Source organism: Saccopteryx bilineata, chromosome 2 (genome assembly GCF_036850765.1).
Source record: "Saccopteryx bilineata isolate mSacBil1 chromosome 2, mSacBil1_pri_phased_curated, whole genome shotgun sequence".
Lineage (NCBI taxonomy): Eukaryota > Metazoa > Chordata > Mammalia > Chiroptera > Emballonuridae > Saccopteryx > Saccopteryx bilineata.
The window spans coordinates 311,657,153-311,675,100 of NC_089491.1; positions in this window are offsets into that span (position 1 = coordinate 311,657,153).

A 17,948-nucleotide genomic window follows, 5' to 3' on the forward strand; every position below is an offset into this window, starting at 1 on the left:
CAGCCAGCCTGATATCCTGGTCAGCGACCATGGAGAGTGGGCGAGAGATTCCCCCGGGAGTGGGTGCCTGCGTTCCCAGACAGAGGGGCAGAGTCAGAGGCCTTTCTGTGGGCCTAAAGCAGAGTCTTGAGGTTGCTCCTGTGCCCCAAAAAGCAGCGCATGAGGAGTGAGTGGGAGCGAAATTTCCTATGCTGGAACTTTTCACTGTGGGCAGGGCGCCTCACCAGGAGTGAGAGGCGACTGGCTGGATATCCTGGTCAGCGAGTGCAGATAGTGGGCTAGAGATTCCCCCGGGAGTGGGCGCCCATGTTCCCAGACAGAGGGGCAGAGTCAGAGGTCTTTGTGTGGGCCGAAGCCCCGCATGTTTATACTAGTGGCTATGACTGATTGAGCCTTACCCAGAGCCCTGTGCTGAGTGGGAATAGAGTGGGGAGTTGCCAGCTCTTTGAGCCTCTTACTCTCCAAGCAGAGGCAGCAGCAACCCCATAGCTGGATCATCAGGCTACTAATTCAGGAAGGAAAGACTAGGAGACAGGCTCCGGGAATACAGACTCTCTCATTGGCGGAGCCTGCAAATGCTAATGAGCCTCAACTGCCAACGAGACTGAAGCCCAATATATGACATCACTATAGAGACTTATCAACTGTAAACCTCTACTTGAGCGTGCCACAGGGGCAGAACCCAGGGTACAGAGTCACTGACCAGGAAGACGGAGAGAAAAGAAAAAGCAAGAAGATAACCTCTCAAAATCAAGAATAATCCATAGACTTTATAACCTATCCTATTTTATTATATTTGTTCATTTGTTTCTCTTCTTATCTTGATTATTTTCTTCCTCTTCCAATTTGGTCATTTAATTCTCTGCAGGTCTTACTCTCTCCTCTCCTTGAACTATACTACCCATAAGTGTTACATCTCCCATTATCTTTTCTTTCTTCTTCCTTTCTCTCTATGAGGGTTGCACTCCAAAACCCTTAACACTCTCTCTCTCTCTCTCGTTTTATTCTTTTTCTTCTTTTTGTGTTTTCCTCTTCCTTTTCTTTTCTCCCTCTATATTAGTTTCTTCTTTTCTCCTTTACTTTTCCTCTCATTCAATCCTCAATCACGAACAAATTACTTTATCTGGGACTCAAATTTTTCTTTGTGGCACTTTGGGGTTTTTTTACTTCGCTTTTTTAACTCACTAGCAGTGCTCCCAACCCTGGCTCTCCATTTTATCTAGTTCTTGCTCCACTAAATACAATAGTAATTTTTAAATTTCCCCCCCTTTTTCCTGTTTCCCTGTTATTCCTCTCATCATATCTCTTAGTCAGCCATCACCTAAAAGCAAATCATTTTACTCTTGACCCAAATTTTTTCCTTTTTTACATTTTGTGGGTCCATACCCCCTTTTATGCTCCTTTACCACTTCTCCCCAATTCAGGCCTTCCATTATAGGTAGCTTTTGTTCTATTTAGCATAATATAATTCACAGTTCAGCACAAGATTTTCTCAAGAAGGAGGGGAGAGGAGAGGAGAGAAAAAAAAGGGGGGGGAATAATAATTTTTTTATTTTTTAACTTTTTATTCTTTATTAATTCTTATTAATACTATCAACAAAACCACCCTCAGATGCCATTAAGGAAAAATAAATTGAATACCATGGATAGAAAAGACAGAGAGGTAGCACAGATAGATGAGGAAAAATCTATGGAGAAAAAATTTAATATATTGGAAACCTTGGAGCTAAATGACAGAGAATTTAAAATAGAAATTCTAAAAATACTCAGAGATATACAAGAAAACACAGAAAGGCAATTTAGGGAGCTCAGAAAACAACTCAATGAACACAAAGAATATATTTCCAAGGAAATTGAAACTATAAAAACAAATCAAACAGAGATGAAAAACTCAATTCACGAGCTGAAAAACGAGGTAACAAGCTTAGCTAATAGAACAGGCCAGATAGAAGGTAGGATTAGTGAAATAGAAGACAAGCAACTTGAGGCACAACAGAGAGAAGAAGAAAGAGACTCAAAATTTTTTTTAAAAAATGAGAAAGCCCTACAGGAATTGTCTGACTCCATCAAAAAGAATAACATAAAAATAATAGGTATATCAGAGGGAGAAGAGAGAGAAAATGGAATGGAGAACATACTCAAACAAATAATAGATGAGAACTTTTCAAGCCTGTGGAAAGAACTAAAGCCTCAAATTCAAGAAGCAAACAGAACTCTGAGTTTTTTTAACCCCAACAAACCGACTCCAAGGCACATCATAATGAAATTGGCACAAACCAATGACAAAGATAAAATTCTCGAGGTAGCCAGGGAAAAGAAGAATACAACATATAAAGGAAGGCCCATTAGATTATCATCTGATTTCTCAACAGAAACTCTACAAGCTAGAAGAGAGTGGACCCCAATATTTAAAGTACTGAAAGAGAGGAAATTTCAGCCATGAATACTATACCCATCAAAGCTATCCTTCAAATATGAAGGAGAAATAAAAACATTCACAGATACAGAAAAGATGAGGGAATTTATCATCAGAAAACCCCCACTCCAGGAATTACTAAAGGGGGTTTTCCAACCAGATACAAAGAACAAAACAAAACAAAACCACAAGTAAAAGCCCCACCAAGAACACAATAAAACCAAATTTAAACTGTGACAACAACAAAAAAAAGGGGGGGAGAGGATGGAGATTAACAGTAGCAAAGGACAATGCAGTGCAAAAGTACTCACAAGATAGAGCACTACAATGAACAGGGTAGGAACCCTTTTCATTACTTAATGGTAACCACCATTGAAAAAAACACCACAGAAGCACATGATTTAAAAAAGATAGCAACAGAGGAAAGATGTATGGAATACAACCAAACAAAAACAAAAGATAGAAAAATAAAAGAGAAGGATCAAACAAGACACAAAAATAACAGAAAGCAATGTATAAAATGGCAATAGGGAACTCAAAAGTGTCAATAATTACACTAAATGTAAATGGATTAAACTCACCAATAAAAAGGCACAGAATAGCAGAATGGATTTAAAAAGAAAATCCAACTGTATGCTGCCTACAAGAAACTCATCTAAGCAACAAGGATAAAAAAAAATTCAAAGTGAAAGGCTGGAAAACAATACTCCAAGCAAATAACATCCAAAAAAAAGCAGGCGTAGCAATACTCATATCTGATAATGCTGACTACAAGACAGCAAAAGTACTCAGAGACAAAAATGGTCATTTCATAATGATTAAGGGGATGCTGAATCAAGAAGACATAACAATTCTTAATATATATGCACCAAACCAAGGAGCACCAAAATATATAAGACAGCTACTTATTTACCTTAAAACAAAAACTGACAAAAATACAATCATACTTGGAGACCTCAATACAACACTGACGGCTATAGATTGGTCATCCAAACAGAGAATCAATAAAGATATATTGGCCTTAAACAAAACACTAGAGCACCTGGATATGATAGACATCTACAAGACATTTCATCCCAAAGTGACAGAGTATACATTTTTCTGCAGTGTACATGGATCATTCTCAAGAATTGACCATATGGTGGGCCACAAAAACAACATCAGCAAATTCAGAAAAATCGAAGTCGTACCAAGCACATTTTCTGATCATAAAGCCTTGAAACTAGAATTGAACTGCAAAAAAGAGGGAAAAAATCCCACAAAAATGTTGAAACAAAACAACATACTTTTAAAAAATGAATGGGTCAAAGAAGAAATAAGCACAGAGATCAAAAGATATATACAGACAAATGAAAATGATAATATGACATATCAGAATCTATGGGATGCAGCAAAAGCAGTGATAAGAGGGAAGTTCATATCACTTCAGGCCTATATGAACAAACAAGAGAGAGCCCAAGTGAACCACTTAACTTTACACCTTAAGGAACTGGAAAAAGAAGAACAAAGACAAACCAAAACCAGCCAAAAAAAAAATCAGAGCAGAAATAAATGAAATAGAGAACAGAAAAATTATAGAAAAAATTAATAGAACAAGGAGCTGGTTCTTTGAAAAGATCAAAAAAATTGACAAACCCTTGGCAAGACTTACCAAGGAAAAAAGAGAAAGAACTCATAGAAACAAAATCCAAAATGAAAGAGGAGAAATCACCAGGGACATCGTAGATATACAAAGAATTATTGTAGAATACTATGAATAACTTTATGCCACTAAATTCAACAATCTAGAAGAAATGGATAAATTTCTAGAACAATATAACCTTCCTAGACTGAGTCAAGAAGAAACAGAAAGCCTAAACAGACCAATTAATAGGAAATAAACAGAAAAAAACTATTAAAAACCTCCCCCAAAATAAAAGTCCAGGCCCAGATGGTTATACTAGCAAATTCTATCAAACATTCAAAGAAGACTTGGTTCCTATTCTACTCAAAGCCTTCCAAAAAATTGAAGAAGAAGCAATACTTCCAAACACATTTTATGAGGCCAACATAACCCTCATACCAAAACCAGGCAAGGACAGCACAAAAAAAAAAGAAAACTACAGACCAATATTTCTAATGAATACAGATGCTAAAATACTAAACAAAATACTAGCAAATTGAATACAACAACATATTAAAAAAGTAATACATTATGATCAAGTGGGATTCATTCCAGAATCTCAAGGATGGTTCAACATACGTAAAATGGTTAACATAATACACCATGTCAACAAAACAAAGAATAAAAACCACATGATCTTATCAATAGATGCAGAAAAGGCATTCGATAAAATACAACACAACTTAATGTTTAAGACTCTCAACAAAATGGGTATAGAAGGAAAATATCTCAACATGATAAAGGCCATATATGATAAACCATCAGCTAACATCATATTAAATGGCACAAAACTGAAGGCTTTCTCCCTTAAATCAGGAACAAGACAGGGTTGTCCACTCTCTCTACTCTTATTTAATGTGGTGCTAGATGTCCTAGCCAGAGCAATCAGACAAGACAAAGAAATAGAAGGCATCCATATCAGAAAAGAAGAAGTAAAGGTATCATTTTTTGCAGATGATATGATCCTATACATTGAAAACCCCAAAGAATCTACAAAAAGACTACTAAAAACAATAAGCCAATACAGTAAGGTCGCAGGATACAAAATTAACATACAAAAGTCCATAGCCTTTCTATATGCCAACAATGAAACATTTGAGAACGAACTCAAAAGAATAACCCCCTTCACGATTGCAACAAAAAAAATAAAATACTTAGGAATAAACATAACAAAGAATGTAAAGGACTTATATAATGAAAATTACAAATCAATTTTAAGGGAAATCAAAAAAGATACCATGAGATGGAAGAATATTACTTGTTCTTGGATAGAAAGAATAATTACAATCAAGATGGCCATATTACCCAAAGCAATATACAAATTTAATGCAATTCCCATCAAAATCCCTATGAGATTTTTTAAAGAAATGAAACAAAAAATCATCAGATTTATATGGAACTATAAAAAACCCCGAATAGCCAAAGCAATCCCAAAGAAAAAGAATGAAGCTGGGGACATTACAATACCTGACTTCAAACTATACTATAGAACCATGACAATCAAAACAGTATGATATTGGCAGAAAAATAGACACTCAGACCAATGGAACAGAATAGAAAGTCCAGAAATAAAACCTCATATATATGGTCAAATAATTTTTGATAAAGGGGCCAACAACACACAATGGAGAAAAGAAAGCCTCTTCAACAAATGGTGCTGGGAAAACTGGAAAGCTACATGCAAAAGAATGAAACTGGACTACAGTTTGTCCCCTTGTACTAAAATTAATTCAAAATGGATCAAAGGCCTAAATATAAGACCTGAAACAATAAAGTACAAAGAAGAAGACATAGGTTCTAAACTCATGGACCTTGGTTTTAAAGAGCATTTTATGAATTTGATTCCAAAGGCAAGGGAAGTGAAGGCAAAAATAAATGAATGGGACTACATCAGACTAAGAAGTTTTTGCTCAGCAAGAGAAACTGACAACAAAATAATCAGACAGCCAACTAAATGGGAAATGATATTTTCAAACAACAGCTCAGATAAGGGCCTAATATCCAAAATATACAAAGAACTCATAAAACTCAACAACAAACAAACAATCCAATAAAAAATAGGAAGAGGACATGAACAGACACTTCTCTCAGGAAAAATACAAATGGCCAACAGATATATGAAAAGATGCTCATCTTCATTAGTTATTAGAGAAATGCAAATCAAAACTGCAATGAGATACCACCCTACACCTGTTAGATTAGCTATTATTAACAAGACGGGTAATAGCAAAAGTTGGAGAGGCTGTGGAGAAAAAGGAACCCTCATTCACTGTTGGTGGGAATGTAAAGTAGTACAACCATTATGGAAGAAAGTATGGTGGTTCCTCAAAAAACTGAAAATAGAACTACCTTATGACCCAGCAATCCCTCTACTGGGTATATACCCCCAAAACTCAGAAACATTAATATGTAAAGACACATGCAGCCCCATGTTTATTGCAGCATTGTTCACAGTGGCCAGGACATGGAAACAACCAAGAAGCCCTTCAATAGAAGACTGGATAAAGAAGATGTGGCACATATACACTATGGAATACTACTCAGCCATAAGAAATGAAGACTGATGGGATCATTGATAACAAAATGGTGGGATCTTGATAACATTATACGGAGTGAAATAAGTAAATCAGAAAAAACCAAGAACTGTATTATTCCATACGTAGGTGGGACATAAAAACAAGACTAAGACACATTGATAAGAGTGTGGTGGTTATGGGAAGGGGGGGGAGAGAAAAAAAGGGGGAGGGGGAGGGGCATAAAGAAAACTAGATAGAAAGTGATGGAGGACAATCTGACTTTGGGTGATGGGTATGCAACATAATTGATTGACAAGATAACCTGGACATGTTTTCTTTGAACATATGTACCCTGATTTATTGACATCACCCTAGTAAAATTAATTTAAAAAAAGAAAAGGAACTCAATACATGAATTAAAAACTGAGTTGGTAAGTTGACTTCAAAACAACAAAGGCAACCAGAGAAAAAGAAGAGCATTTTATAATGATAAAGGGGACATTGCATCAAGAAACATAACACTTATATATGCATAGACTCAGAGAGCACCAAAATACAGTGGTATTTTGACACACGAGCACTTTAAATCACGAGCAATTTGAGGGACGAGCAGTCACTGGCGGGATTTTTTGCTTTAAGTCACAGATATTTGAATCATGAGCTTCCACCACCCTCCACTAGATGGCCTTCTGAACGTTCTAAAAGGGAGGAAAAAACAAACTTCAATGCAAAGGTTTTTGTTGAAACGGCCTGTAAGTGAAAGCAAGGGAAGTGTGGCGAAAAAGCCAATAGTCAGTGAAGAAAATGATGATTAAGCAAAGTAAAAAAATAGCAATTAAGTTTAGCGATAAAGTTACATATCATACGTAGTATGTAAGTTGAATTTTGCAATTAAAGGTAGCATGAAGAGTGTAGAGAATAAATTATGTTAAGCAATAGCGCATGAAATGAAAACCTCCTCTGCTGGTCTCCTCCCCCACCGCCAGCATCTTTGCCTGACCTTGAAGGTAAATACTTCATAATTCAGTTTATTTTTTTACATTCTCTTATTATATATATGTATTTGTTATTTATAAATTACATTTTCTTATTTAAAAGCATATAAAACAAAAAATTTGTGTGGTTTTTGGAGGCCAGAATGGATTAAATGCATTCCCATTAATTTAAATGGGAAAATTCAATTTGACACATGAGCAAATTGAGTCATGAGCTTGGCCATGAAATGAATTAAACTCATGTGTCAAGGTACCACTGTATGTAAGACATCTACTAACTGATATAAAAATAGAAGCAGACAAAAACACAATCATACTTGGAGATCTCAACACACCATTGACGGCTTTAGATAAATCATCCAAACGGAAAATCAATAAAGCAATATTGGTCTTAAATGACATATTAGACTAACTGGACATAATAGACATTTATAGGGCATTTCATCCCAAAACATAAGATTATATTTTCTTCTCCAGTGTGCATGGAACATTCTCAAGAATAGACCATATGTTGGGCCACAAAAGTAACATCAACAAATTCAGGAAGATTGAAATTATACCAAGCATATTTTCTGACCATAAGGCTTTGAAATTAGAATTCAACTGCAAAAAACAATTTTAAAAAGCCATAAACATGAGGAAATTAAACAACATACCTATAAAAAAATGACTGGATCACAGAAGAAATAAAAGCAGAGATTAAAAGATATATACAGACAAATGAAAATGACAATATGACATATCAAAATTTCTGGGATGCAGTAAAAAGAGGGAAGTTTATATCATAGGTTTATATCAAGAAACAAGAGAACCTGACCAGGCAGTGGCGCAGTGGATAGAGTGCCAGACCTGGATGCAGAGGACCCATGTTCAAAACTCTAAAGCCTCCAGCTTGAGCATGGGCTCATCTGGCTTGAGTGCGGGGTTTCTGGCTTGAGAGTGGGATTATAGATGTGACTCCTTGGTCACTGGTTTGAGCCCGAAGGTCACTGGCCTGAAGCCCAAGGTCACTGGGTTGACCCAAGGTTGCTGGCTTGAGCAAAGTGGTAACTTGCTTTGCTGTAGCTCCCTAGTCAAGGCACATATGAGAAAGCAGTCAATGAACAACTATGGTGTCACAACAAAGAATTGATGCTTCTCAGCTCTCTCCCTTCCTGTCAGTCTGTTTCTGTCAGTCCCTCTCTCTGTCTCTGTCACACAAAATAAAAGGAAAGAAAGAAAGAAAGAAAGAAGAGACATCCCAAGTAAACAACCTAACATCACATCTTAAAGAACTAGAAAAAGAACAAAGGCAATCTAAAGTCAGCAGAAGAAAGGGAATAGTAAAAAATAGAGCAGAATTGAGAGAAATAAAGAACAATAAAACTATAGAGAAAATTAATACAACAAAGAGCTGACTCTTTGAAAAGATCCATAAAATTGATGACTCACTAAGGAAAAAAGAGAAAGGACTCATAACGAACAAAATTCAAAATGAAAGAGGAGAAATTACCACAGACATCATAGATATACAAAGGATCATAGTAGAATAGTATTAAAGATTATATAACCCCAAATTCAGCCATCTAGATGAAATGGATAAATTCCTAGAACTATACAATCTTCCTAGACTGAGTCACAAAGAAGTGGAAAACCTAAATAGACCCATAAGAAGGGAGGAGATAGAAACAACTAACAAAAACTTCCCCAAAAATAAAATTCCTGTACCAGATGAAAACACTAGTGAATTCTACCAAACATTCAAAGAAGGTCTGGTACCTTACCTTTTCAGTCTTCCAAGATTTAGAAGAAGAAATACTTCTTCACACATTTTATGAAGCCAACGTAACCCTGTTACCAAAACCTGGCAAGGACAATACAAAAAAGGAAACTACAGACCAATATCTTTAATGCATACAGATGCAAAATCTTTAACAAAATACTAGCAAATCAAATACAACAACACATTAAAAAATAATACATCATGACCAAGTGGAATTCATTTCGGGAGCACAAAAATGGTTCAACATACGTAAATCAATTAACGTAATACACCATATCAACAAAACAAAAGTCATATGATCCTATGATCTATTAAACAAAAGTCAATAGATATAGAAAAGGCATTCAATAAGATGCAACATCCATTTATGTTTAAAACACTCAATAAAATAGATATAGAAGGAAAATACCTCAACATAATAAAAACCATATATGACAAACCATCAGCTAATATTATACTAAATGGTTAAAAAATGAAGGCTTTACTTCTAAAATTAAAAACAAAACAAGGCTGCCACTCTCTTCCTTTTATTCAACATAGTTCTGGAAGTTTTAGCCAGAATAATCAGTCAAAAGAAAGAAATAAAAGGCATTCATATCAGAAAATAAGAAGTAAAGGTATCACTTTTTGCAGATGACATGATCCTGTATGTAGAAAACCCTAAAGACTCCACCAAAAAACTACTAAAAAGAATAAACTAGTACAGTAAAGTTGCAAGATACAAAATCAATAAACAAATGTCTATTACTTTTCTATATGCCAATGATGAAATTTTGGAAAATGAGTTCAAAAAACAATCCCTTTCACAATTGCAACAAAAAAATAAATAAAATACCTAGGAGTAAACTTAACAAAGGATATGAAGGACCTATGTACTGAAAACTACAAAACATTATTGAAAGAAATTGAAAAAGATACAATGAAATAAAAAAAATTTTCATGTTCATGAATTGGAAGAATCAACATACCATATTTCCCCATGTATAAGATGCTCCAATGTATAAGACACACCTTAATTTTGGGGCCCTAAATTTGAAAAAAAGAAAATGTATTACATAAAGTTATTGAACTCAATTTTTATTCATCATAAAATTCATACAAGTCCTCATCACTGTCAAAACTCCCACTGATTAGCTTGTCCTCATCTGTATCTGATGACAAATCATTGTCTTAAACAATGAGTGCAAAAACAAGTGCAAAAAAGCAGAAATGCCAGTAAAAAAATCTACAACCACTGTATAAGATGCACCTAGTTTTTAGACCTCACATTTTTCAGAAAAAAGTGCATCTTATACATGGGGAAATATGGTATCATTAAAATGGCCATAATACCCAAAGCAATGTACAAATTATGCAATTCCCATCCAAATTCCAATGTCATTTTTTCAAAGAAATGGAACAAAAAAAAAAAATCACCAGGTTTGTAGGGAACCATAAAAAAATCTCAAATAGCCAAAGTAATCCTGAGAATAAAACAACGAAGCTGAAAGTATTACAATACCTGACTTCAAATTACACTGTATAGCCACAATAAACAAAACAGCAGAAAAACAGACATACAGACCAATGGAACACAATTGAGAGCCCAGAAATAAAACCACATATACATGGACAAATCATCTTCAACAAAGGAGCCAAAAACACACAATAGAGCCTCTTCAATAAATGGTGCAGGCAAAATTGGAAAGCCACATGCAAAAGAAGGAAACTTGACCAGTTTGTCCCCCTGCACAAAAATTAATTCAAAATGTATCAATGACCTAAATATATATAAGATTTGAAACAATAAATTACATTAAAAAAAAACATAAGTACTAAGCTCATGGACCTTGGCCATAAAGAACAATTTATGAATTTGACCCCAAAGGCAAAAATAAATGAATGGGACTATATCAAACTAAGAAACAACTGCACAGCAAAAGAAACTGACAACAAAACGAATAGGCAGCCATGCCTGACCAGGCAGTGGCGCAGTGGATAGAGTGTAGGACTGGAATGCGGAGGACCCAGGTTTGAGACCCCAAGGTCGCCAGCTTCAGCACAGGCTCATCTGGTTTGAGCAAATCTCACCAGCGTCGACCCAAGGTCACTGGCTAGAGCAAGGTGTTACTCGGTCTGCTGAAGGCCCGCGGTCAAGGCACATATGAGAAAGCAATCAATGAACAACTAAAGTGTCGCAACGAAAAACTGATGATTGATGCGTCTCATCTCTCTCTGTTCCTGTCTGTCTGTCCCTATCTATCCCTCTCTTGACTCTCTCTCTCTGTCTTTGTAAATAAATAAATAAATAAATAACAAATAGGCAGCCAATTAAATGGGAGATGATATTTGTAAACCACAGCCCCGATAGGGAGTTAATAGCCAAAATATATAAAGAACTCACAAAACTCATCAACAAACAATCCAACTAAAAAATGGGGACAGGACCTGAACAGACAATTCTCCTAAGAAGGCATGCAAATGAACAACAGATACATGAAAAGATGCTCATCTTTGCTAGCTATTAGAGAAATGCAAATGAAAACTACAATGAGATACCACCTCACACCTTTTAGACTGGCTATTATCAACAAGACAGATAAAAACAAGTGTTGGAGAGACTATAAAGAAAAAGGAACTCTCATATACTGCTGGTGGGAATGCAAATTAGTACAACCATTATGGAAGACAGTATGATGGTTTCTCAGAAAATTAAGAATAGAATTACCATATGACTCAGCAATTCCTCTACTGGGTATCTACCCCCCAAACTCAAAAACATTGGTTTGTAAAGACACATGCGCCTTCATGTTCATCACAAGATTATTCACAGTGGCCAAGACATAGAAACAACTAAAGTCTCCCTCAACAGAGAATTGGATAAAGAAGATGTGGTACATATATACAGTGGAATACTACTCAGCCATAAGAAATGATGACATAGTGACATTTATAATTTCTTGAGAATTATACTGAGTGGAATAAGTAAATCAGAAAGAGCTAAAAACTGTGATTTCACACGTAGGTGGGATATAAAACTGAAACTCATGGACATAGATAAAAGTGAAGTGATTACCAGGGCAGGGGGGTATGAAAGAGGGGATGAAGGACAGGGGAGGGGAATAGTGTAAAGAGGTATAAATACATGATGACAGAAAATGATTTGACTTTGGGTGATGGGTATACAACATAATCAACAGTTCAAACGCTATAGAAATATTTACCTGAAACCTATGTAATCTTATTTATCAGTCACCTGGTTAAAGTTAATTTTCTAAATAAAATTTTTTTAAAGATTTAATAAAATAGTGAATATGCCTCAATATAAATAAATAAATAAATTTTTTAAAATGGTTAATAATACTTTTATAAAAAGTAATTAAGGCCTGACCAGGTGGTGGCATAATGGATAGAACATCGATCTGGGACTCAGAGGACCCTGGTTTGAATCCCTCAGGCTGCTGGCTTGACTGTAGGCTTATCTGGCTCTGAGTAAAGGCTCACTAGCTTGAGTGCGGGGTTGCCGGCTTGAGCATGGTGTCATAGACAGGACCCCATCGTCACTGGTTTAAGCCCAAAGGTCACTGGCTTGAAGCCTAATGTTGCTGGCTTGCGCCCAAGGTTGCTGGCTTAAGCAAGGAGTCAGTGGCCCAGCTGGAGCCCCCACCCCATCAAGGCACATATATGAAAGCAAATCAATGAACAACTAAAGTGCCTCATCAACAAGTTGATACTTCTCATCTCTCTCCCTTCCTGTCTAGTTGTCTCTGTCTGTTCTTTCTTTCTCTCTCTTTCTCTCACTAAGAAAAAAAAATGATTAAGAAGATTAAGGAGTGCTTAATTTTGAAATGTTTAGGGCAAACTTGTTCTAGAAAATATTCTGGAATAGATCACTAATCTGAGTCAGCATGTCATCTCTATATGTGTTTGAAATACAAGTGATATGTCTTGTCTATAACTTACAGGCATACTTTAGAGATATTTTTATTTTAGTTTCACATCATCATAATAAAACAAGTACCACAATAAAGTGATTCTTAATCATTTTGCTAGTGGAGGGTCTTGCCTTCAATCTGTAAAAAAAAAAAATGCAAAACCTGTGAGGCACAATAAAATAAAGCACAATAAAATGAGATATATTGTATTTCCTCAGTCAAACACAGGATTTAAAAAGTCAATATGTTAATAAAGGAAAAAGGAGCAGTAAATGTCTGTTTTGGCCCTCACTATTTTTTTGATCCTCATGACTGTTTCTCTCTGCTTTCTCAAATTCAACTTTTCTGAAGCACTCACTACTTCACCTGTTTGAAGTTATTTACAGACATCCTTTTACTTCCTTTCATTCACTGAAGGTTTTAGCACCAAACTCTGCCTCTCTCTATAACTACCCCTATAGTTGGTATTAACACCTATGTCAATAATATTTTCACCAATTCAATGTATTATTTAGGATTAGGTTCATCTGCCTATAATAGAAAAATCCAAAGTAACAGTTGCTTAGACAAGATTGAAATTTATTTTTATCTCATATAAAAGTCTGAAGGAAGACAGTCCTGAAATGTCTAACAGCTTCACAGCTCCTCTTTCTTCTCTGCTATCAGCATGTGGTTTCTACCTCATGGTCCAAGATGGCTACTGGAGCTCTTGCTGTTATATGAACATTACACAGAAGAAAGAGAAATGTAGAAGTGTGCAGACCTTTTCTTTTAAGGAGACTTACTAGAAGTTCCATATAACATTTCCACTGAAATGTCATTAGACCTTAGTCACATATACCTAGCTACTAGGGAGGCTAAGAAATGTGTGTCTTTATACAGAGAGGCAATGTGTCCAGGTAAAAATCAAGGTCCTATTATTAAGGAGGAATAAAGAATGAGTCTGAGTGTGGAGGTAGATCTCTAACTCTCTCTGTTTAATGATCTTATTTCAATGATTTTATCATCTACCTCATCTTAGCTACCTACACCCATGGCCATATCTAAGACATTATCATTATCAATAGCTCCAACACCACCAGAATCTCGATGTCAAGCATCCCTCTCCCAAAACCATCTCTTATCTTTTCAGCTTATTCATTCTAATCCCAACAGTCCTTAGACTCCACTGGGCCCTCCATCAACCTGCCCTGTGTTCCCTTTCCAGACCACCAGATTTAAAATAGTGTAACATAATCACACCCTACCCATATACTCTCAGCTTCCTTATTCTTCTTTCCTAAACTTGCTTGGCTGAACTTTACCTTTAGTTATGTGCCAGAAATAAAAGAGCTAAAAATGGCAACAGAATACCACTATGATGACTTATCTTAAATTCATCATGACCAAATCTAAGTGGGCCTTCAGTGCTACCTACCAATCCCACCTTATTTTTTCTAGTCAATTCTCTCTTCTACTCTTTCCTAGTTGATGATTTCACAACCTCTACCTGCTCAAACCTCAAATCTGTCCCCTCTCCCACAGTCAACTTTTTGCTTCTTCTTTCCTCTAAAAAAACAAAAACAATCAGAAGGCTTTCGCCTCTTTTCACTGTCCCCAAGCTTTTTAAATGGGGGCTAGTCACATAGGCACCTGTAATGCCAGTGGTTGAGGCCAGGCAGGTTCACACTGGATTCTGGCAGAGACAGTAGAGGAACTGCAGAGCCAGAAAGTACTGGGCCATTTCTGTTTATTAGAATCTCACAGTGGGTGAACAAAGAAGCAAGGGAAAACCTCTTCTCACAGCAGTGGGTGAGCAAAGAAGAAAATTACCCCTCACAGTGGCAGGCAAGCAATCCACATGGAGGGAAAGTACCCATAGCCTTATATAGGCTACATACACACACATGTGGCTATCTGCCATGTGCTCACACACTAATCATTCAAAGTGCAAGTGAAAAAGCCTAACAGCTGTTTTCCCTGCAGCACCTTCTGCCTTGTGCACATCAAAGGAAAGCAGGTATTGAGCATAAAACATATGGTTGCATACAAACAATTTAGGCACAGTGAGTCTATCAGTTTAGGGTAGTAAGTGGTAAGAACCCTTCCAAAATCCAAGTTCCCAGTTACCAGCCATAGGCCAAACTTGGAAGCTGCCTATGGGTAAGCAGTCTCAGGCCTGGTGTTATGCTCCACCTCCTTGAGGGGGCAGTATCTACATAAATTATTTGGAATTCTCCTGTATAGGAGGTTTGCTCCCCTACATCCTGGTTGGTTTTAATTTTTTTTTTATTTTGGGTTATGGGAAGCATTATTATAGTTCCCAGAGTCAGCTCTTTTCTGCACACTGCCTTTTATCAGTGGTCTCCAATACTGGTCTTCAAACTCTTCTTTAGCCCAGCATTTCTCAAATTGTGGTACTTGAACCAGAACCATCAACACTTTAAGGAAACCAGCTGCTTGCTTGCATTTTGTATGATTAGTGCATAAGCACATGGCAGGGTGACATGTGTATAGCCTATGCAAGGTTACAGCTGCTTGCCCTCAGGGCAAATTGTGGATTGTCTGCCCACCACTGTGAGGGGCCATTTTGCTATTTGTTTGCCTGCTGCCATGATGTAATACTAGTGGCCAAGGCCAGGCAGGTCCACAGTGGATTCTGGCAGATGATAGAGAAACTGCTGAGCCATAAAACATTGGGCAATTTCATTTAATAGTTTTGCAACAGTGGACAAACACACAGGCAGGGGAAAGACACTTCTCAGGCAAAGAAATAGCAAAATAGCCCCTCACACTGGTGGGCAGGCAATCTGCCATCCACAGTCCCCCTAAGCACAAGCACCCATAGCCTCACATAGGCCATACACACGTGGTGCTGCCATGTACTCACGCACCAATCAGGCAAAGTGCTTGCAGCCTAACACAGCTGCTTCCCCACACGTGAGAAGCAGTTTTCCCTTGCCTGTTTGCTTGTCTACTGTTGCAAGACTCTAATAAACCAGAATGGCCCAGAGCTTTCTGGCTCTGCAGCTCCTCTACCATCTGCCCGAATCCAATGTGAACCTGCCAGCGTTACATCTGACATAGTGGTCAGGATTCAGATCACTGCTGGTATGGAGCCACCAACACCCTGGAAGGGTAGAATAAAAAGGTGGCTAATTCCTGTGGCTACTCTGTTAGGAGCCGTGGGCTGGGAATCTTTTAGCTCTGTGAGAAGAAACTGAAAGCTCTGTGCAAGAGACTGCATGAAGTCAAAAGCTCCAGAGTGAGCTGCAGACTGAGTGCTGACAATGACTTTAACTGGAATGAGTGCTAGAGAAGGAGGCTGGCTGCTTTTGAGAGCTCCAGTGTGAAATGCAGGCTGAAAACCAATGGCGCCTGCAATTGGAACAGTTGCTTGAGAAGGAAATGCAGGTTCGAGAACTCCAGTTGGTCCTAGAACATTGGCAGTGACAGTTGTTAGAGAAACAACTGCAGGTACAAGAGCTCAAGCTTCAGCTTCAGGCTGAGAGCTGGCAGCTGCAAAAGCTGAAGTGGTTGCTGAGGAAGGAGCAGCCTTCATGCCAGCGGAGTGGCTCTGAGCTGGCAGGAGCAGGTGTTTCCAACTCCTCCTCTTCTGAGAAGGAGGAGGCTTGGGTTGAAACTTCCATTCACAGACTCAGAGCTTGGCTGGTGGTCACCTAGAAGGTAAAAACCCAGTAGCCAAGAGTGCCTCAGGGGCAGGCATAAGCCCCTCCACAAGTTCTTGAGCACTCTGTGGTCTGGCCCTACATCCAGACACAGCTGATGGAGTTGGGAGCAAAATTCAGGCAGAAACCACTGAGTCCCTGGAAGCTTGGTTGCTATAGTTGTGGGACATAGGGGGTGGATGGCATCATGCTCTCAAGAACAGAGATGGAGAAATTAGCCACAATTACCATGCACTTCACCCTGAGGCAGCATCTTCACAACTACCATGACAATCCAGGAAACCATACCCTATTAGAATGGGTGATGGCTGCCATTCATAATCTGGCAGAATGCTGGAGACTTGCCAGGGGCAGTAAATCTGTGGCAGTTGTTTACTGAGCTGCAGCAGATCCTCCAGGAATTAGGTATGAGGAATGCTTTCAACCTGAGGTTCTGTGGGCCAGATGAGGAAGTATTTATAGCAAGGATGAGGAACCTTATTCTCTGTAGCATCCTGTGAGCCCTTTTTGGGTCACTTGAGCCCCTATGTGGGGCAGCACAACAATACAGTTATACAGATGGTGGCATATTTGGGGAGGTGGAAGTAGCACAAAACAATAAGGTTGTGTAGGCTGCTGCCTGTGTTGCCCCCACAACTAACAAGAGAAAAAGGCCTATAAAGGTTAGTCAAACACAGATGTAGGTAGACTTGATTGTAGCCAGAGAGTATAGGAAGAAATTAGATGGCAGGTCTAATAAACTTCTTCTAGAGCTTTGGTGGCAGCTTAAACCAGAACAGAGGTTCCAGCTGCTGAAAAAGCAGGGGAAGCGGGCAGCCCTGGCAGCTGCCAAGAAAATGGCTGGTATTCAGGTTGCATGGTTGCAAGATTATTTGTTGGAGATATCTGAGGGAGAGGAGGATCCCCAAAACCCATTGTTCCAGTTTGAATAGGGGGAAGGCCGAGGGACCTAATGGATAAGGGGAGGCTGAGGCCCCATGTAAAATTGGTAATCCACTGATCCCCTTCTAATGT